The sequence below is a fragment of the Nomascus leucogenys genome, chromosome 20 (genome assembly GCF_006542625.1).
Source record: "Nomascus leucogenys isolate Asia chromosome 20, Asia_NLE_v1, whole genome shotgun sequence".
Classification (NCBI taxonomy): Eukaryota; Metazoa; Chordata; class Mammalia; order Primates; family Hylobatidae; genus Nomascus; species Nomascus leucogenys.
In genome coordinates this window covers 13,697,828-13,720,712 of record NC_044400.1, presented here as the reverse complement: position 1 = coordinate 13,720,712, position 22,885 = coordinate 13,697,828, and the positions used below count along the sequence as shown (strand labels likewise).

General features: G+C 37.3%; 1 pseudogene across 1 annotated transcript in view; it reads left to right on the top strand.

Annotated features, from left to right (window-relative positions):
* Positions 1-1,922: 1,922 nt before the first annotated feature.
* Positions 1,923-22,885, top strand: part of LOC100586399 — a 61,992-nt pseudogene continuing 41,029 nt past the window's right edge. Inside the window, exon 1 of the transcript XR_121911.3 lies at positions 1,923-1,964. The product of XR_121911.3 is annotated as a 60S ribosomal protein L15 pseudogene (transcript). The remainder of the gene's footprint in view (positions 1,965-22,885) is intronic.

Below are 22,885 nucleotides of genomic sequence, written 5' to 3'. Positions count from 1 at the left end.
GAGGTATTCTTTCAGCCAATGGAAGCTGACTTACCATGTACAGTAGTCCTGGTTTTCATGCAGGTGAATGCCTTCCTCGGCCTGCACTCAGGAGCCGCAACAGCTGTCCTTCCCATTGGCGTCCAGGGCAGAGCTTTATTCTTAACCCCAGGTAGCCAGTCAAGAAAAGTGGTGACTGTAATGACCAAAATTTGTGGCAATTAGTACCCAAGGCTCTAAGAGTTCCATCTGACTTCTTGTAGACTGCCTCCCTCCAACACTCATATACACATCTACACAAACACAATATTCCATTCGAGCAATGAGCACAGGAAAGCAAATGTATGGCCAAGGGCCTTTAATTGGTTGTTGGGGAGGAAAGTCCTTACACCTGAATTTGGGAATAGGCAGTTGTTAAATGAAAAACCTTAGACAAATTAAACTGAACAGAGTTTAATTGAGCAAAGAACAATTTGCAAATCAGTCAGATCCCGAACCTGAATAGGTTCAGAGACTCCAGTACTACTGCATAGTGGAAGATTTATGGATGGTAAAAAGAAAGTGACATACAGGAAACAGAAGTGAGGTACAGAAATGACTGGATTGGTGACAGTTTGGCGTTCGCCTTATTTGAACAGGATTTGAACAGTTGACGGCTGTTGATTGATCAAAACTTAATGACTTGCACAAAAGTTGGTTACAGTCTATCTACACATCCACTTAGATTACATTTCATGATGCATGGAGAAACCTTTATGCTAAACTTACAATATGTAAGGAGGTGGCTTTAGGCTAAATTTAACACAGTGAATCAAACCAGTTCCCAACTCCCCATTTCCAATCTGGAACAGTGATTACACACTTGCCTAGGATACTACCACTTTGGGACTAAGTTTTTCTCATCTAACTTATGTATCTAACACTTGAGTAACTCAATTAAATTCAGGTGAATGGAAGATAGAAGGGACATGGATACCCTAGAAGTTCATGTAATATTCTTTAAATATGTGTAATGATTTTTGCATTTTCATTTATATACTTACACACTTGTGACATACATATATTCACACACTCACACTCACACCACACTGGCCTACGTAGCCACTCCTTGCAGGCATTCTTTGCATTCCAGGCAGGTCCTGGTTACATTGAGTCTAGGCCCCCATTCAAGACTGTAGGGTCAAACTAATGGCTAGAAGAAAGAAGACGTGGTCTTTGCACACAATTAATTAATTAATTCAATTAGTGTTTCATAAGTATGGAAAGTATGAGGCCCTGTCCTGGCTTTGGGGACAGACACACTGATGTATCAGATGTGACCTTTGTTTTTTAGAAATTTAAAATCTAGTAAAAGCGTGAAGTAAGCACAGCACTGGACCTGACGTAATGGCTGATTTGCACGCATGAATGAGCAAATGAGGCGTGGAAACATACACAAAAATGTAACAGGATGAATTATTGAAACACAAACAAAACCTGTGAAAAGGAAAGTTGTTTTAAAAATAGCTTTCCCTAGCCATACAGGGGGAAAAAGAGGGCACTATTTATGCTATCCTTAATCCTCATGATCGTGGGAGAAATAAACAGCTTTCTAAAGTTCATGTCTGTTCAGAGAAGAATTGGGCTGAGTTATCTCAAAGGTGGATGGGGAGGAGCCAAAAGCTCTGAGTAAAAGGAGTCAGAAGGTTTGGGGAGGGCTATATGCTTTAAAGCTCCCTAAGCGTGAAAAACAAAAAAACAAAAACAAAAACAAAAATCATATTTGAATAGTTCCTGTAACTGGAGGATCCCCTAGGTGAGTGATTTCTTCAACATGCCTGTAGAGACTGTCAGTGAGCACAAAGGCCTTAAGATTAGTGACTGAAGGCTCCTGGAATGAGTATGTGGTTAGAGACTGGAACTCCTCAGGAGTTTCCCTAGGTCTGCTCCAAATAGCACAAACAATGGATGATGAAGGATCCATGTTAATAGCAGTGGATCCACAGGTAATAAAGAGAGCTGGTGGTGCGAATGCCTCCACCAGATCTAAAAACCTGGCTACTTCCTGATTTTCTGTAGTGTAAAACACCCTAATTTTTAATTATGCCAATGATAAGGTAAGTTTTCTGAGTTAAGGAATACCTTTCCCACACAAGTACACTGTAGAAGAGATTCCTCCTTTTATCTCTGGGTAGACTGCATGAAGATCACTTCTATCCCATTGAGGTGAGGCAGAATACGCCAAACTCAACTGAGGTTGAATTTCTCACCAAGAAATTGAGGGCCCAGAGGAGACTTACATGATGTAATGAAATTTTAAAATGTGATAGATATTATTCATGTTGAGTTTGAAACTAAGTTCTGCAACTAAAAGATAAGGCATTTGTGATAAGGGCTATAAATATAATTCAAAATATAAGAATAATTTAGATTTGATAATAAAAATAAAGGGTAAAGGATTCTTTGTATTCTCCATAGACTATCTGATAAAAATTAAACTATGTCAATGATATAGGGTTATTCCTGTAAAAACTAACAATTATTCTTTACTATTCTAACTGAAGCCAATTCAAGTCTCTTCTCTGTGATGAAGAAAACCAATGAAAAGAAGATAGAATCTCACAATAATAAGACTCTAAGCTACACTTTAACACCAATTTAGCAATTCCATTAGAGAGCACATCCAGTTCATTAAAAACAGCAAGCTAACCTGTCTGTAAATTGCCTTACCATAATCAAATGTTGGCAAAATAAGTAGATAGGAAATACAGTGCCTGTCTGAAATATTAGCAATTAATCATAAAATAGTCAGTTGTTTGAAAATGTCATGCATATTACTATATAATAATATTCCTTAAACTGAACTAGGAAAATTTCTTTTTTTATTTTTTTTTTAACGTGTAAACTCTTCAATCAGTTTTTTTTTAATAAAATACATTAAAGAGTTAGCTATCTCTACACATGTGGATTCAATCCATATCAAAACTGAATTTATCAGTTAAGCAGAGTCCTTCAAACAAATTTGGATACATAGCTGGACAACCTTTTAGGTAGCAAACAGAGCCCTAGATGGTTATTTCCTTCTGTAAACCCAAGCCAGGGAGAGACCTGTATGCAGGCAGCCCAGAGACCAGTGTAGGAATCTCTTTCACAGCATCTCGGATTTGGCAAAGTGTTCCTTAACTCAAGAAATGGCCCGTTTCATTGCTAAGTACACATTGCATGATGTGTGCAACAAGCTCTTTGTTAATTAATTTAAAAGCTAGATTTGCAATTTGTATAATTTCCACACATGTGTCCTAGTTTTGCCTTTCAGCCAAACAAAACTCTGCCTCCTCTATCCCAGGGCATTATAAACTTGTGAAGCCTGCCCGTATCTTTTATTAATCCTCTTGCCTCCAGTTCCTTTAGCCACTTTGCAGCGTGACATGGTTTGTAGATACCTTCACCCTTCACTGACAGTGAACAACGGCAGAGGTATGATTATGGGTAAAAGAATTTTATATTTTGTATATCATTAAAGGAAAAATCAAGGTTATGGAATCCTTTTGGCTATGTCCAAATGTTGCTGCTGACTTGACTATTTTGGGAAAAGTCTCCTTTTTTGAAGTGGAAGGTATGTCCATTTACTGGAAAGATTAAAAATGTACTATTAGGGACAAGCTTTTATACATGCTGAAAGTAATTAGCAAACTGGTTTCTTATAATTCACAATTATCTATGTGAACAAATACTTTCACTTTAAATATTTAATGAATTAACTGATTGATAGAACTTCTTCAAATTCATTCAACAGGTATTGACTGTAAACCAGGCATTACGTTAGATGATGTGACAATGAACAAGAACAGCCTCAGACCTTGACCTTAGACTTGACTGAATGACCCATTGAGTAGCAATGCACAGTATTAACTGTAATAGGTGTTAAAAAGAAAATTCTTAAGAAGCTACAAGAGGCACATTTAGTCTCATCTGGGGGCTCAAGAAAGGCTTCTCCAAGGAAGTGGCATTGGAGCTGCAACAAAGTGGAAATTAACCAAGCAAAAGCATAGAAGAGAATATTGTGACAGGGAAGCAACCATGGGTTGAGGATCTGAAGCAAAAGGAAGTAAGGTGTGACTCAGGAGTTAATTTGAGCCCATTGTGTCTTGGAGTTGTGACAGGGGAGGTGGGAATAATTGTACAAGATGAATCAGAAGAGTTTGGAGGAGACCAAGCCATGCAGGGCCTTGTCTTCCTTATCCTAAGAACAATGAGTTTCTAATGAATTTTTTTTTTAATCAGAGAAGTCTTGGTATTGAAAGATCACTATGAATTTTTTTTTTTAATCAGAGAAGTCTTGGTATTAAAAGGTCGCTCTGGAAGCACTATGGAGAATGAACCAGAGCAGTGTTCCAGGAGGATATCAGAATAATCCAAGTGAGACGTGAGAATGAGGGTGGAATAGTGGGGTCTGCAGAGATGAAGACGGGTGGACAGATTTGAGAGATATTTAGGGAGTTAAACGGAAGGAACTTGATGGATGGGATGCAGGGGCTGAAGGAGAGCAACTTGTCAAGGGTGATCGCTTGAGTTCTACCTTGTGCAGTTGATTGGACAGTAATGCCCTTGATTGTGACTTGAACACAGAGTGAGGAGTGAGTGTAGGAAGAAAGCGAAGGAGTTTGACTCAGAACATGCTGAGTTTAAATGTCATCAAAACATTCTAGCAGACAGGCCTGGGTTTAAGAGTGTTGGGTATGTAGATAATAATCAAAATTAAAACTCCCCCTTTACTATCCCTTGTAGAGGGCACCACTAAGGTTGGTAAAATGTGTAAATTTGTGGTATACAAACACCCAAACACCCACTGCCCTCTACACACATATATCATTACCAGCGAGGCTAAAGAATAGTTAAACTCTGAGGACATTTGGAATATTTATGCATCTCTTCATTCCAAGCAGAGCTACTCCCCACAGTAGACGTTATTGAATGTGGAGGTTTCTTCAGCTGACCAGAAAGCGCTGAAGGACATTTCCCTATTTAGTAAGCTTAAGGGAAATGACTCTTGGCAAGTTATTCCTTGCAGACTGGAATGTGAATTCACTACTTGTCTTTCCCCCCTCTTTTGAAAAAGCACTTCCCAGGACGTCCCTTCTAAGAAGTGGCTCTAGCGATTTTATTTGCTCTCTCAGATTGGGAACTAAGAGGCAAAAGAACAATTGAACTGAAATGGGTCTTTGAGGTTGTATGTATTTCACAAGAAACTGAGGCTCAGAAAAAGACATGTTTACACAATGCTAGAAGCAATTTCCTCCAACTGTTTTAGTTGTTGTTTTTTGTGCTTTTTTTTTTTTTTTAACATTTCTAAAGCAAGAATGGAATGCAAGGATAGCATTGCTAGCAAGTTATCCACATTCCAGCTTCCAAAAGAATACTCTAGTGTACTGAAGTAGAAGACATTGTGTTCTTGGCCTCTGCCTTCTGACAGTGCTGCCTGGAAGTTAGTAATAAAATTCTACTCAAGATAGTGTGTTAAGTACTCACTGAAAGTGTCAGGATCTTCAGAGTGGTGGCTTTCCTAGATTAGGGAGTGAGGTAAGCTGCTCATCCTTTTAAAGAACATCTATTTATTTCCAAATTTTAAATAAACTTAAATAGTTACTTGGTTAAACCTCAAATTCAATGTATTATTCTTAGAACATAACTCTCAGGAAGGTCTTTTTTCCCACTGTGAACCTAGGTTTACCAAGGGCTTTGTCATCATTATCATCTTATCCAATGGTAAAGAATAGAATATTATTAATAAAAACAACCTAGCAGCTTGGTTCTGCTTATTCTTTAGGATTTTAAATCAAAATCAATGTGGCTTTTAAAAGTAAACCCCGAGTAGAGTTTAAAATGCTGAATGTGCATGAATTATGCATGTGTCCCACAGCCTCAGGTGTATTGTTAGTAAATCAAATGCCATAAATATAAATCGATTCCAATAGCTTATCTGAGGTGACTGGGCTGCTGCCCCATGCAACACAATATTAACACAGTGGCTAGAAAATCCACTATTCACACCGAGAGATGTTGGTATGTGTAGGGGTTGAAGGTGGTCCAGTGATACTGCTATTAATAAAAGCTAAAGTAATGATGATTGAGAGCTCTTCTAAGTTGTTTAATAATTTAGCCACATGCTTTTATGGCAACAATATGTAAGTTCTACTTTAGGCCTCACAAATGGAGAAGACTGGATTCTTTCCCTCTAATAAATCACAATCCACCTGGTAATTTACATGCCTAATTACCACAATGCAAATCAAACAGGGAGCAGTGGGAGAGGTCATAAGCTCTATTCAAATAGGCCTGTTTTATTTTCTTTCAGAGTCCCAGAGAAAATGTTTGTGATGGGGTTGCTATGATGTATGGTGCCTTCCAAATTTATTTATTTGAGAACTTAAATAACCATTGTACAACAATCAATTGACCAAAACTTATTTATAATTGAACTTAAGGACTAAAAGTTCATCTAGTCCAAACCAGTCTTTTCAAAGTTTTGAAAACCAAGGCTGAAGGAGTTTGTCACAGGATAATTTTTCATGTTATTAATCCTAAATATGTATGTACACATATATATTCATGCATATTTATATACAATGTAGGATATGTAATATATACAAATACTATATATCATACATATTAGAATCATATATAATATATAGTGCAAATTTATATATCATTTTACATATATGTGTATATATATGCATGTGTGCATTATATATGTAAATGATAGCAAATTATTTCAGAACCGTCAGTCAATACTATTATATTACAACCAACTACTTTTGGATTTAAGGCAATCATTTGCCAAAAGAGCTATTTAATTTATCTTCATATCTGTTCTTCCTTGAACCCCATGAGTAAAACGAGCTCTCTTAAGAAGTCTGGGTAAGAATAGCGATGAATAATAGCACTTCCATAGTCCTCAAAAGGTAGCGTCACCTAGACTAAGTAATATTTATTACGGAGCCATTCCTTCCTCTGGAACACCTATCAAAGTAATTAGCCTACAGGACTGAGCTTTCTGTAATGCAGAGAATGGGCTGATGGAGGGCCTTCATCTTTTATCTCATTCAAAATAGACTCCAAAGAAACAGTGACAAAGAGAAATTTAATTTGTAACTGAAGAGGCAAGATATTAGATAGCCTTGGCGGAATGAGCTTTGAGACTTGCTGGAACTTAAATATGATTCTTTTATAGCAGGGGTTTATTAAACTCAACCATCTCTGTGGACTATCTCTTTGCCAAGATCAATCCCCATTCTGATATTTCCCCAAGGGCTACGCAAACGATAACAGAAAAAGCTTTGGCTCTGTCACTGTAAAAACTGTAGGCGTGTTTCATATTTTGTTCGTATGGTAAGCTGTCCCAGGGGAGACATGAGGCTGTGGGAAAAGACAAAGAATCAAATCGATTTCTTAGACTAGGAACAGGGAGGCCACTTTTAGAGGCATCACAAGGTGAGAACAAAGCACTGACTTGTCCTCATGAAAAACCATGAGGTTGACGGATCCAAAGGAGGCTTGTACATATAGAACAGGAAATGTAAGGAGAATAAGTCTTTGTTAGAGAGTAAAAAATAATTACACATTAGGTTCTGTTTAACATAATTCTTTCTTCCCAAAGCCTCAAAACGTTCTCTTTCTTTCCACTCATTTTATCGTCATTGAATTTTTCTGAGGTAAAAACAGACAAATAAGACATTTCTTTATGAGGCAACTATTTGAGTTTCTGATTATCATCCTCTCTCCACATCCACCCAGAAACATCTGAACCAAATTTCACTATACGTACTGACCAACTGGCTTCAGCTAATCAAGTGATTATGCCTGTCATATTAATGCACGTGGTAGAATTTTCTGGTAAATGATACGTGGCATGTGTCAAAAGTAATTTTGTGCCAAATCTACCTCACTTCTTCCCCTTTAACCCAGTGCTCAGACTTGTGTAAATTATGCTTTATTCACACCGGTTAAAAGGATCACTTAACTTTTCAGAGCTAAGATGTTTCTTGTGCTTTTTGTTAACATTCATTTCAGTCAAGATCCTCCTCTTTTGAATTCAACTCAAGAAAACAAGTTGTTTACTATGACACTTTCTGTAAGTAAGGTTTCAGATTGCTTTCATCACAGAATCTAAAAAATTTATCTAGGCATCTTCTTGTTGGTATTCTTTTAGATTTAAGCTCAAAGAAGCTTAAAATCAAGCAAAAGAAGAGTTATGGAACTCTAATTCTCTGTGGGACAAAATATCATTGCTGAGAATATGTACACATTCATTACATAGATATACATATATAGAGACATATACACACACACACATATATATCTATTCGGATGTGATTGCTCACAAATTTTAATGTAGCAGGCAATAAAATTAATGTCCTCAGTTTATCTTCTAAATATATCTACTGTACTGGGATTTCATTTCTAATTTATTTCAGGTAGAGCTTCATCTAATCAACTATGGGTTAGGTCTCATTCCCTTACTTATAGGTAACACACCTATAAGAAATAAGCTCGTTAACATGACTTTCTTAAAGATGGTCTATTTTGTCTGTTTCTCTGAGCACCAAAATCTGGTCACACTCATTGGCTATGTCCATCCTTTCCAGAAAATAATTATCAGAACAATGGTGAGCATTCCCTGACCACTTCCAAGTTATCACTGTTCTTAGGGCTTTCATGTAAGCCCATTTAATTTTGATGACAACTCTATGAGAGGCTATTATTAGCCTCATTTTATCTTTAAAGAAACCATGGCAAAAACAAGGTAACTGGCCCCGAGTCAGGCACATCCAGGCCCTTGCCCTTGGCCTTTGAGCTCTATGTCTTTATCTATTGTTTCTCTGTTACAACATCAGGCTTGGGCGGCAAGGAATTTAGTTCTTTAGAAATAGCGCAAAAGGATTTATTGAGAATGCGTATATAAACCCACCCCAAAATAAAAGTGTATCAATTCATTCCACAGATATTCTAAGCGTGAACATATACATGAAATGCAAATATTATATAGTGGGAAGGACCTTGTCTTTAGAGTTACGAACTCCTCTTCCTAAACATAATTCCCAACCCTAGGTGCAGTCTGTGTTTATTCTGTCCATGGCCTTCCCTGTTCACCTGGCCCTTCCACCCCGTCATGGGAAGCCCTCAATGGTAATAGTCTCTGTTTAGAACCTGCCCTGTAACTACCCTAACATATAGCCATTCTATCTACTGCTTCATGATCTTCTCTGGCTGCCTTTCTCATTCCACCTTCATACCTGCACATTGTATATCTGCTTATGATTCTCCCTCTCATTTTGCCAGCCTTTCAGCCTCTTCCTCTGGCCTATGAACCTTGTCATCCATCATCACCTCACAACTGTGCCCGCTCTATAAATCAGAGAAGTCCTTGTAGCTTTGAGGAAGAGACTTCATTAGCCTTACTCTTTTAGAACTGCTGAACTCACATCCTGTGCCAGCTTCCCTGACACAGAGGGTGTCCTTGCACTAGGCTGAAGTAGGTAGCCTATGCTCTGATGGTAACTTGCACATGTTTCTGTAATTTCTCCATGGAAATAATGTTTGTCTTCCACCAGGCTGCAAAATCTTTGCGTAGAGGAGCCATCTCTCATTTGGGTCACCTGTGCTTAGTACAGTACCTGGCATGTTTTTGGTGTATGGTGAAATGCTCTCTGAACTGAAATCTGTTTTGCTGCAACGTGGGTGAGGGAGAAGATAGTTTAGGGGAGAGGAAGACCCAAGAATGAAACTCAGGAATAAACCAAACAAAAAACGCAAGACTGGAAATTCAGGAAGAATACAGATGGAGGAAGTTCTTTACCAAAGATAAAGGAATATTTAAAAACTGTAACGATACAGCATAAGTAGAGGACAAACTAATGTTTAGTAGTACCCCTTCAATTAAGGGGAATAAAAAGCTGTAAAACCATGATCAAAGATGTTTTGATGCTGATGACAATGTGTAATTAATTATCCATCATTCCCCAAGCACCTTGTATGGTCATAGCAGTATGCTATTCACAGAAAATATTGCATATGTGTTTTAAAAAAGTACCCCATAGAAGATTAAAACCCTCCTTGGGAAGATGAAATCAATGCATGAGAAACCATTAGAAAGGCATGAAAAACAGTATTCAATTCTCTATTAAATTATGTAATATGAATTAACTGCTTCATTTATTTATTCATTCAAAAATATCAGGAGAATGCTATGTGTATTTTCCTGAATCAGGTACTCATATACAAAAAAAAAGACTTTTTTTTTTCAGGACGAGGATATAAAGCATTCTCATTTTGATAGTGTTAATTGCTGTAAGCTTATTAAAGGGGAACCATAACACGACTGCCAAGAAAAAGTCAGACATTAGGTTCAGATGCATTTTGTTGGGTACATGCTAGTATCTGAAGAGTTGAGAAATTGTAAAATATTGAGATTTTTTTCTTTGCATCAAGGTGTTCCTAAACAATTTTATTGATTCTGTGCATTCATAATAGCTCGCAAACTGATAACTCAGCCTTAAAGCAATATCGTAAATCAGTCAATTGTCTTGGAAACCCTGAAACCAAACTGTGGCATACAGGATGTTTTCTATAAGGATAATTTGAGATCTGGGCATCAATCTCAATTCAAGAGATTTACTCAGTTCATTTCTGAACTTATTTTCCCTGATGTTTCATTCGGGAAAACTACATATAAATTGTTGTGCTGCGATGAATCTAAATGTATGATCTAATCCAGCTCCAGGGCTGTGTTAAGTCACTGCTCAGCAGGACACTGCACCTGCGTGGAATGCCAATATGATGAAACACCGGTTATAGAAAATAAATTTTAAAGGCTCTACATTTCTAAATCAGGAGGAGCCACTTTTACTGCCCCGAGTGTTCTTCCAGATCACAATCTATGGGATTCTAGAAGTGAAATGACAAACAACTCCACTTTGGAATTCTATATATTGAATTATGATTTACAGAATGGTCCATCTCTTTTAAGAGGAGAAAGTAAATTTAGTTTTGTATTTTATTGCCACAAACTTTTTCTCCCACAGTAATGTAATTGTTGTTTGGTGGAAATCAAGGAGCAAAGGAATAAATTAAACAGGGCCTAGCCATTTATTTTCCCACTGGCTTTATCACCAAAAGTAGATAAGATTGTTTTGAAGTCTATCCCCATTACCCCAGCTCAGCCCACCCATGTCCAGGAATACATTTGCTTTGAATCTTCCTAATTCTCCTCTCTAACTCATCATCCAAGATGTCAGATAAAAGAATTTAGGATTTTCTTTCTTCCTTCCTTCCTTCCTTCCTTCCTTCCTCCCTCCCTCCCTCCCTCCTTCCCTTCCTTCCTTTCGTTTTTTCTCTCTCTCTCTCTCTTTTTTTTTAAGACAAGGTCTCACTATGTTGCCCAGACTGGTCTCATACTCCTGTCCTGAAGCAAACCTCCTGTCTCAGCCTCCCAAAGCACTGGGATTACAGGCATGAGCTACCACACCCAGCCAAAAGCACTTTCTTGAGTTCTGTGTGCCTAGCATTTGTAAAGCCAACAGTATTTCCAGATTAAGCTCAACTATTCATTAAAATTTGTTCAACAAAAGAATTATAAAAACGTAATTACAAAGACCTCATTATTCCTGCCATAACAGCTTTTTTTAAATGTCTCAGCGATTCAACCTAAGAACTTCGTTACAATCCAGTGCCAGCTAATAGAATGTGAAACAAAGAGCAAAGTACTGTCAGGTAAATAAAATCAAATTCTTCACTAAAAACATTTAAGCCTTATACTCAGCTCTAAGATGGCACTCAAAGCTGATTTCTCTGTTGCACAGGTCTGAGCTCCCTATCAGTCAGAAGAATGGCAGAAAAAAAAAAAATAGTACATTCCAAATTTACATACTGACAGAGCACAAATGTTGTTTTTAAATTTTTTTTTGTTTTTTGTTTGTTTGTTTGTTTTTTGAGACGGAGTTTCGCTCTTACTGCCCAGGCTGGAGTGCAATGGCCCGATCTTGGCTCAGTGCAACCTCTGCCTCTAGGGTTCAGGCGATTCTCCTGCCTCAGCCTCCCAAGTAGCTGGGATTACAGGCATGCGCCACCACACCTGCCTAATTTTGTATTTTTAGTAGAGATGGGGTTTCTCCATGTTGGTCAAGTTGATCTCGAACTCCCGACCTCAGGTGATCCACCCACCTCGGCTTCCCAAAGTGCTGGGATTACAGGAGTGAGCCATGGCGCCCAGTCTATTTTTTTGTTTTTTAATTAAGGTATAATTTACATACAATAAATGCAGATTTAATGTGTATAGACCATAAGTTTCAGTTTTAACATTTTGACAATTTTTACACTCATATAACTACCACCCAAATCAAAATATACATTTATATTAGTCTACAGAAGTCCATCATGGCTCTTTTTATGTACTCTTACCTCCAGGCAATCACAAGTGTGTGTGTGTGTCTGTGTGTGTGTGTGTGTTTATATGCATATGGAGATATATATATTTATATACACACACACACAAACATACACCTATGGATATATATATGCACATATGTGGATGTAAGAATATCAGATATAGGCATTGCAATTATTTTCTCCCAGTTTCTGGCTTACCTATTTTATTTTTTTAACGGTGACTTTAATAAAAATGATTAATTTTGGTAATTTTAATGTCCGCATTTTGGGGGCTTCAGCTTTCCTATTCTGTTTCATGCTTCTTAGGTACTATTTAGGAAATCTTTACCTACCACCAGGTCATGAAGATAGCTTTCTGTGTTTTCTTCTAAGATGTTTTATAGTTTTATCTTTTTTTTCTGAGATGGAGTCTCACTCTGTTGCCCAGGCTGGAGTGCAGTGGCGTGATCTCAGCTCACTGCAACCTCCTCCTTCCGGGTTCAAGCGATTCTCCTGCCTCACTCTCCCGAGTAGCTGGGATTACAGGCACTCCACCATACCTGGCTAATTTTTTTATTTTTAGTACAGACGGGGCTTTGGCATGTTGGCCAGACTGGTCTTGAAGGACCGACCTCAGGTGATCCATCTGCCTAGGCCTCTCAAAGTGCTGGGATTAGAGGTGTGAGCCACCGCACTCAGCCTATAGTTTTATCTTTATATTTACCACTATGGTCCACTCCAAGTTAATTCTGTGTGAGGTAAGCATTGAGGTTCATTTTTTTTTCATGTAAAACCAAGTTGTTCAAGAATCATTTATTGAAAGGATTCTCCTTTGCCCACTGAATTATCTGGGCACCTTTGTCAAAACTCAATTGATAACAAATGTGCAGGTGTATCTCTGGACTCTATTTACTTCCGTTTTACTTGTTGACCCTTACTGCAATACCACGCATTCTTGATTATCTTTGGCTTAAAATATATCTTAAAATTTATTTAAAAATTAAATATATCTTTGGCTTAAAAATATATATCTTGAAATTAGCCAGTGTAAGACCTCCAACTTTGTTGTTCTTTTTCAAGTTTGTTGTGGCTCTATTAGATTCTTTAGATTTCTAGATAAATTTTAGAATCAGTTTATACATTTCTACACATAATGGTGGGTTTCAATTAAGTTCATGTGGAATTTCTGTGATGAGATCTTACACATCACTCAGATTTATTTCTTTGAAGTTTATGTACTTTGGTCCTAATAAAAAAACTTTTTAATCTCATGTTTAATTCTCAATTGTTTATGTATATCACATGATCTTGCTAAATACACTTACTGGTTTTAGTATATTTTTGAAAATTTCTTTGTAAATGAACATACCATCTATAAATGAAAGCAACTTTAATTCTTTTTTTTCCCAATTTTTATGCCATTTATTTTCTTTCTTGTCTTATTGAACTGGCTTTGACTTTCAGCACAATACTAAGAGTAGCACTGAATAAATAGAATTTTAATTTTTATAACTAAAGCCAGAACAAGTACGATTACTAAAGCTCAAACTTCTTGAGAAATTCATAATGCTACCAGTGGTATACAATAATGCCTGTTTCTAAAATTTCAGACATTGTTCTTTTGCATCTTCATGGACAGAAGACTGGCTTGATTCATTGACAGAAATACTTTTATATAAAAATGATTCATGATACATATGCTGCTTTTAGTCAAAATATTGAATTCATTTTGGCTTAAATTTATTGAAATAAGAATACACTGAAATAAAATTAAGACTGTTGCTGGACTTCAGACACCATTTCTTCACCAAAGAAAATATTTTCTTCGAGGTCATTATAAGGCTGGAAAATTTTATTGAAAAATTATAAAAGACTGATATCATTAAAAAAAACTATTTGTTTCCATTAAGATTATTTTTACTCATCACCACAAAACATGAAGAGCACTCTCATATTTTCAAATCTTCTCCCCCTCCCAAATGTAATTATTTAATTTTTATTTACATTGCCAAAATTCAAACTATGTAAATTCTATTCTATAACCCATAATTATCTGTACTTGTTCTATTTTTAATTCGGTGCTCACCACCACTTTTTTAATCTTTTTTTATTATTATTATTTCTGAGCTCTTTGTTTCAATCTTTACCAGATTTCAGGTGATTTTTCAGAAGACTACAAGGGTGCTACATTCCTGGGTGCCTCCAGGTTTTAATATGTCTGCCTGTTCTTTGAATGCATATGGGTATATCATTGTTCTCAGAACACTGAGATATGGCTTCACAACTTGTGAGGTATAATTCTATTATTTTCTGCCTTAAATGTTTCTGAGCACAAGGCTCCATGTTAGCCTGAACTTTTTTCAGTGCATCAAGGTCATGAGTCTTGGCAAGAAAGTCTGAGACATGACCAGTTGCACACGTCTTTTTCCTAAAGTTACTATATAAAAAAATACTTTGTGGAGGGTGGATAGGGAGAGACCCACTGTATCTTAGCCACCAGAGACATGCTTCAGTTCCTAAGTCCGTAGTAAATGCTTCTTTCTGAGTAACTGGATTGTCAGCCTCTTTCTTCAGCCTATCAGCTCCCTTGGCCTTTGGAAGTAGATGTGCATTTGCCTATTCACCTTGGAACATTCCTCTTTTCCTAGACATATACCCTCACTTATATGTAAAATCCAAAACAGTGGAACTCATAAAAATAAAGTAGAATGGTGGCTACTAGGGGTGGGGAATAGGACATGGAGAGAAGTTAGCCAAAGGATACAAATCATTCAGGTAGGAAAAATAAATTTAAAAGGTCTGTTGTACAACATGGCAATAATTGTTGATAACAATTCATTGTATTTTTGAAAATAGCTAAGGGAGTAAATTTTAAGTGTCACCTCAAGAGAAAAACAATTAGTATATGAGATAATGCCTATGTTACTTAGCTTGATTTAGCCATTCCACAATTTATACATATGTCAAAATGTCAGGTATACAATAAGCACATATATAATTTTATTTATCAATTTAAATAAATAAATAAAAGAGCTATTACAACTCTTTAGGTGGTAGGTATGACAGGCATTTTAAATCTTCGCCTGTGATCCTAACAGCAACTATATCTAATAGGAATTGTTATCTCTATCATATGAGTATACTGAAGCTCAGGGAGTTAAATAACTGGCTTTCATTTAGCTGCCACAATATCACTTAACCGGTATACTGAGACTATATATGAACAAGGTCAACAATCGCAAAGGATGGTCTCTATTGAAGCAGGCATAAACTTTTGGTTGCTGAGCTGTGAGAATGCCTAAGAGCTGGTACCATGAAGCCCAACGTAGTCTTGGGCTTCTGGCAACACAAATTTACCTGTTAATTAATCTCTGCAAGTCATATATTTTTGTCTTGGTATTCCACCTCAAGCACAAGTGCAAAAATTTTTCTAGGTCAAGACTAGGATCTGACAACATTTTGTATCATGATATTTTGTATAACACTTCTATAAAATACAGATTCTTATCCATAATGGAGAACCAATAAATATTTGCCAATTGATTGTTAGAGACAATAAATATTTACCCCCACAGTATTTATTTCACATATGCATTACCCTTATGTTTGAGAAAAATGGAATTTCCTCATATTGTTTATGTGGGTTGGAATGACTGATCTGTATTATCAATTTTGTTTTTACACTAGTTTCTACAGAAACAGTTACCATTTGAAGGTATGGAAAGTTTTTATTTCTTGATGTTTTCTCTGAACAGTTTTTGGCTTTTAGCTTTGGAACTGTTCCAACGGAAATAGTGGTAACCAATTAAGATTTGCTAACCCAGTATCTTTTTTTTTCACGATGATTAGTTATATGAACACAGATTGGTGATAAAAATATGTTTAAGAGAATAACAGCAGATTTGTCTCATTAAGTTGAATACAATATCAGTCATATCTGATGTGATGGCATCTCATTAATAGGAATGAAGCATTTATAATAAAATCAGTGAATATGAACTTTTATTTTACAAAATAAAAAGTCACTAACAATACCCAATCAAGTTGTCACACTAGCCTATGACCATTGACTATGTTATTCTTTATTATAGAAATGAGTAATAAAAAGTCTCTCTCACACACAAAGATGTTCCAGACTTAACACTTTCCTAGCTTCTCATTGCCCCAAGGATCGTTTTTAATTTTTTAAATAGGATTTATAATGCCCTTTTTGATATGATGTAATGTGTCAACTTGACTGGATCACAGGGTGCCCAGATATTTGGCTAAACATTATTTCTGGGTGGGTCTGCGAGGGTGTTTTTGGATGAGATTAACATTTGAATTGGAGGACTGAGTAAAGCAGATTCCTCTCCTCAGTGTAGGCTGGAATCATCCAATCCTTTGAAGGCCTAAATCAAACAAAATGCAGAGGAAGGGAGAATTCACCTCTTCTGCCTGACTGCTTGTGCGATCTTCTCCTGCTGTCAGACTGAGACCAATGCCATTGGCTCTCCTGGGTCTCCAGCTTGCAGACAGCTGATCATTGGACTTTTCACCATCTGCAAGTACATGAGCCTAATTCCTCCTAATAAATCTTCCTCCATCTTACCTCTTAGTTTCTAGACCATCAAAAAAATAAAGTGAAATTTTTAAAAACATAAAGAAAAAAATAAAGGCCATTTCCTTTCTACTTTAGTCAAGAGAAAATTATGAAATCACTACTCTACACCAGGCACTACTCAGAAATGTGGAGATAATACATTGGTAACCTCATGGAGCTTATATTCTAGATGGAAGAGAAAAACTTCAGTAACAAGTAAATATTGATATATAATACATTAAAGGCTGACCTATGACAAGAAAAGAAAACAAAGCAAAATAAGAAAGATCAGAAGTGTGGGGGTAAGGGAAGGTGTAATTTTAAATAGGGTGTCAAGGGTAGGTGCTTCTGAGATGATATTTGAAACAAAGACTTAAAAGAGATTGGGAGATAGCCATGGAGATTTTTGAGAGCAAGGCCAACTTACCCATTAGGCACAGCAGGCACAGAGCTTAGGGCCCAAGATACTTTTAGGAGTGTATAAAGATATTTTACCTTCTTTATGAGTCAGAAGGGAAAAAATGAACTCTTGGAGTTGGAGATAATGTTTAAGTGTTTACCCTGGATAAATTATAGTCTTTTTGCTACCAAAACAATTCTTAAATATACATTTTATATATGTTATATTGATTATATATTTTATACACACATACATATATGTGTGTGTGTGTGTGTGTGCATAAAACATATATTTGTCTTTTGATGAAACACAGGGCTAATAGGGCAAGGACCTAAGGCCCAGGAATGTCATAAAGCAGCCCTATTTGAAAACAGTTTCTAGTCAACAGTTGCCATTATCATCAGAATGGACTACATTAATGTGATGTAATTGGTATATCAACTAGAAATAGTTTGGGGAAGAATTTGTAGGGCTTTTAGAGACTTACAGAACCAAAAATCTTTATCATTTAAATCCTAATATTGTACCTTAATTCGTCAGTTATCTAATTGGACCTCAATAGATGAGTTACAATGGTTAAACAGCTTTTTTTTCAGTTGATAGTCCACATATTTAATATTATTTCTTGTCAGTTTTCCCAGTATCTCTGATGACAGTCACTTGCATGAAAAGCCCTCCATGTACTTTATACAGTTAGTACAGACAGGCTTTAAAAAATAAAAAACTCACCCTAATGATAAAAGTAGAAGAGAATTGATGGTAATTTATTTCAATGAGCAAATCATAAAATGGTATGAGGAGTTAAATTTACCTTATTCAGAATACCCCAAAGGCCAAGAAAAAATTGTATTTCAGTCTCCATGGAGAAAAGAAAGGAAGGCAAAAAGAAAGAAGAGAAATTAAAATGTTTGGATGGCAAAAACAAGTGATGAAAGGTAAGGAGCCAGGAAAACACACAAAGTATCACCAACTGAATTCAATAATTAATGGGCATTTTAAAGTGAGAGGTCTGGTCGGCTGGGCATGGTGGCTCACGCCTGTAATCCGAACACTTTGGGAGGCTGAGGCAGGCACATCACCTGAGGTCAGGAGTTCAAGACCAGCCTGGCCAACATGATGCAATGCCGTCTCTACTAAAAATACAAAAAGATTAGCTGGGTGTGATGGCACATGCCTGTAATCCCAGCTACTTGGGAGGCTGAGGCAGGAGAATCGCTTGAACCCCAGAGGCGGAGGTTGCAGTGAACTGAGATCACGCCACTGCACTCCAGCCTGGGTGACAGAGTGAGACTCCGTCTCAAAAATAAATAAATAAATAAATAAACATAAAAAATAAAGTGGGAGGTCTGTTATTTTCATGGAGGTTTTGGGGAAATTTAAAATTCCATTCAGGTTCAACCTTTTTTTTTTTTCTTTCTCAGTTTATTTTCAGTGCCTATATTCCTTGTACATTAAAATATGAATTTCCTATCACCTAGGAATTAAATTCAAATTTTATAGTTAACTTACAAGACAACTTTTCTCATCAGTTTTTAATAAATGTACTGGGTTAATCTATGTGTAGGGCTGGGGGTATTTTGGTGCTGGTGGTAAATGTGAGGTGGGGGCTGGGGATTGAGATTGACTTGCTGACTGATTGATTGACTAATTCAGGACATAGCAAAGAAGAGGACCATGGGTGAGTCCTGAAGCGCAACCACAGAGAGCAGAAATAGGTGGGTTTCCTTTCATATAATTTCCGACATGGATTTTTTTTAAACTGCTCTTCAATCTCCTTTATTACCATATCCTTCAGTAATCTCTCCCTAGATTCCAGCCTCTATTCTACCATAGGTTTATAGGTACAGAACAGTGTCACAGATATATAACAACATATATATCAGTGTTAATCATCTTTAACACTTGTTAAATAAATCAAAGAGTAGCAATAGGACAAGTGGTGCCTAAGAGGAAATGAAGGAGTCAAGAAAAATAATACGTATTATACAGAACTGTCTTGAGGACTCAAGAGAGTATATATCTACATCTACCTAATTATGTATAGCAAATGTTGAAATAAGTTAGTGCTTACTTGACATGTTTTTCTTCTTTCATCCTTATTTCAATATCAGAAAAACTTTCAATTAAAAGAATAAGCCAAATGTGCCAGGTTAATGGTGGCTACCCATAGCTAAATGGAACATGAAGAAGCTATTCAGAAACCCTTTCTTTCCAGTCTCCCCTCCTCTATTCTCCCATGTACATTGCTAAACCTCTCAGACTTTCATCATAACAATTACAATATTGTCTCCATCATGACTATGAGTATTTTAATCTTCCCTCTTAATTGTAACTATTTAAAGTCCCCATCTTATTTACTTTTGTGAACTGCTTGCTTCTAAAACAGTGCCTAGAAAAGTAAAGGTGCATAGTAAGTATTTGGTTAATTGAATTAAATTTGAAGAAATTAATTTATTCCTTTCATATGTTATACTTCAGAGCCTAGGAAATTTATTTCATGGTTAAAAGGTGTAGCAAACATAACTTTATTAAGTGGCAACTCAGAGATAATGAAACATTTCTCAATATATTTACGATTTGCCAATTCTTGGGAAATGTTCTATTATTAATAGATTCATCACACAGAAGATCAGGAGAAAAAGTTGGTGAAGAGACTTCAAGGAGAAAAGAGTACAGAACTAAAATTGTGGATATTACTGGCATATGGATTTGCCCCTCTTCACTGAACTCAAAGGACACTCCATTCTCCTGGAGAGTTATTTGTAACTATGGATGGCCAGATAATTGCCTGTTAAATAGTGAATGAAAATTGTCAGGGGATGAGGGAAAATGCAAGTCATTTACATACCTCAGGAGAATTTGCAAACTAGTTCTACAGCTCAAAGTAGTTTAAAGGAAAGTGGGTTGAAGGGTCATTGAAAAGAGATACAACTGATAAAGGTTGATTGGAATTTCTTGTCATATTAGCCAGTTAATGAGGTATTTAAATTATCCTATAGGCTCTTTCATTATACCTTAATGTTCAGAATTTAACTCTTTTAGTTTGAAAGTCCTAGATAAATTTTTCACATTTAAAGATGAAAGATGCAGGACAGAGAGTACTGCTTAGTACTTAATTCAAATACAGAACAGAGAGTACTGCTTAGAGCTACATACAAGATGAAGAGCAAAGGGTGATCTGCTGACAAGCTGAAGAAGTCAGTAAAGGTAGGCCCTTACTCACAGCGGCATTTGAGTTCTGCATTGGTACAGTTTTTATGATCACTTTTGGCACTGTTTTTGGAAAACAAGTACCTGTATACCCTTTGACACAGCACTTCCACCTAGAAATCTATTATTAAAAATGCTTAACATGCTCCAAGATAAAAGTACAGGTATTTTTATTACAGTATTGTCTATAATAGCAAAATACTGGCAACAAAATAAATTTCTAGCAATATGGGGCAAAGTTAAATTAATTATGGTATAATCCAAGCAACTAATAGCATACAACAGATAGAAAAAAATTAGGTGAAAATCTATGCATAAAATATTAAGTGAATAAAATAAGTCACAGAGTAATCTATAGTACGTATGTTTTAAAAATCCTTTATATGCCCATTAAAAAGGTATAAAAGTGTCAGGCATGGTAGCTTATGCCTGTGGTCCCAGCACTCTGGGAAGTCAAGGTTTGTGGATCACTTGAGCCCAGGAGTTCAAGACCAGCCTGGTCAACATGGTAAGACCCTGTCTCTACAAAACACACACACACACACACACACACACAAAAATTAGCCAGGCATGGTGGCACGTGCCAGTGGTCCCAGCTACTTGGAAGGCTGATATGATTTGGCTGTGTCCCCACCCATATCTCATCCTGAGTTGTAGCTTCCACAATTCCTACTGTTGTGGGAGGGACCTGGTCGGAGATCATTGAATCATGGGGGCGGTTTTCCCCATACTGTTCTTGTGAGAGTGAATGAGTCTCAGGAGATCTGACAGTTTTTATAAGGGGAAACCCCTTTCACTTGGTTCTCATTTTCTCTCTTGCCTGTTGCTATGTAAGATGTGCTTTTTGCCCTCTGTCATGATTGTGAGGCCTCCCAGCCCTGTGGAACTGAGTCCATTAAAACTCTTTTTCTTGGCCGGGCGCGGTGGCTCATTCCTGTAATCCCAGCATTTTGGGAGGCTGAGGTGGGCGGATCATGGGATCAGGAGATAGAGATCATCCTGGCCAACATGGTGAAACTCCGTCTCTACTAAAAATACAAAAATTAGCTGGACGTGGCAGCGCGTGCCTGTAATCCCAGCTACTCAGGAGGCTGAGGCAGGAGAATAGCTTGAACCTAGGAAGTAGAGGTTGCAGTGAGCTGAGATAGCGCCACTGGACTCCAGCCTGGTGACAAAGCTAGACTACATCTCAAAAACAAACAAACAAACAAACAAACAAACCACCTCTTTTTCTTTATAAATTACCCAGTCTCAGGTATGTCTTTATTAGCAGCGTGAAAACAGACTAATCCAGAAGCTGAAGTGGGAGGATCACTTGAGCCCAGAAAGTCTAGGCTACATTGAGCTAAGATCATACCACTGCACTCCAGCCTGGTGACAGAGTAAGACCCAGTCTCAAAAAAGGTGTAGAAGCATATTTTTTTGTTTTAACTTTTATTTTAAATTCAGGGGTACACATGGAGGTTTGTTACATACATAAACTTGTGTCACAGGGGATTTTTGTACAGATCATTTCATCACCCAAGTATTAAGCCTAGTACCCATTAGTTATTTTTCCTGATTCTCTCCCTCCTCCTGTTAGAGTAAGTAACTAAACAGACATGGGCAGGGCAGGGCAGAGCAGGGCAGGGCAGGGCAGGAGAGCCCCGCACACCACCAGGAATATCAGGCAACCATCAGGTGATGGCCAGGGGGTTAACTGTCTCTCGGAAATAATAACTGGTTGCAGCTGGTACCAGGGAAAGGTAGTAGAAAAAACCTGAAACTGGGCCGGGCACGGTGGCTCACGCCTGTAATCCCAGCACTTTGGAAGGCTGAGGTGGGTGGATCACGAGCTCAGGAGTTCAAGACTAGCCTGGCCAACGTGGTGAAACCCTGTGTCTACTAAAGATACAAAAAATTAGCCAGGCATGGTGGCACGTGCCTGTAATCCAAGCTACTCGGGAGGCTGAGGCAGGAGAATCACTTGAACCCAGGAGGCGGAGGTTGCAGTGAGCTGAGATCGTGCCATTGCACTCCAGCCTGGGTGACAGGACAAGACTCTGTTTAAAAAAAAAAAAAAAAAAAGAAAGAAAGCAAAAACCTGAAACTGGTGATTAGTAGCTTCCTAAGATCCCAGGACTTGGGCGAGTGGGCTCAACTATGCACACTAAGAGGCAAAAAAGGCAGAATTTAACTGGTATATGACCTTCCTCTAGGAACACTGGACTGGTAAGGGAAGAATGCCTCAAGCGAGCATCTGCACAACTTCAGTAAACACACTGCACCTGCAGCTCCTCACGGGTGCTGGCAGGCTACTGTGCATGCAAACA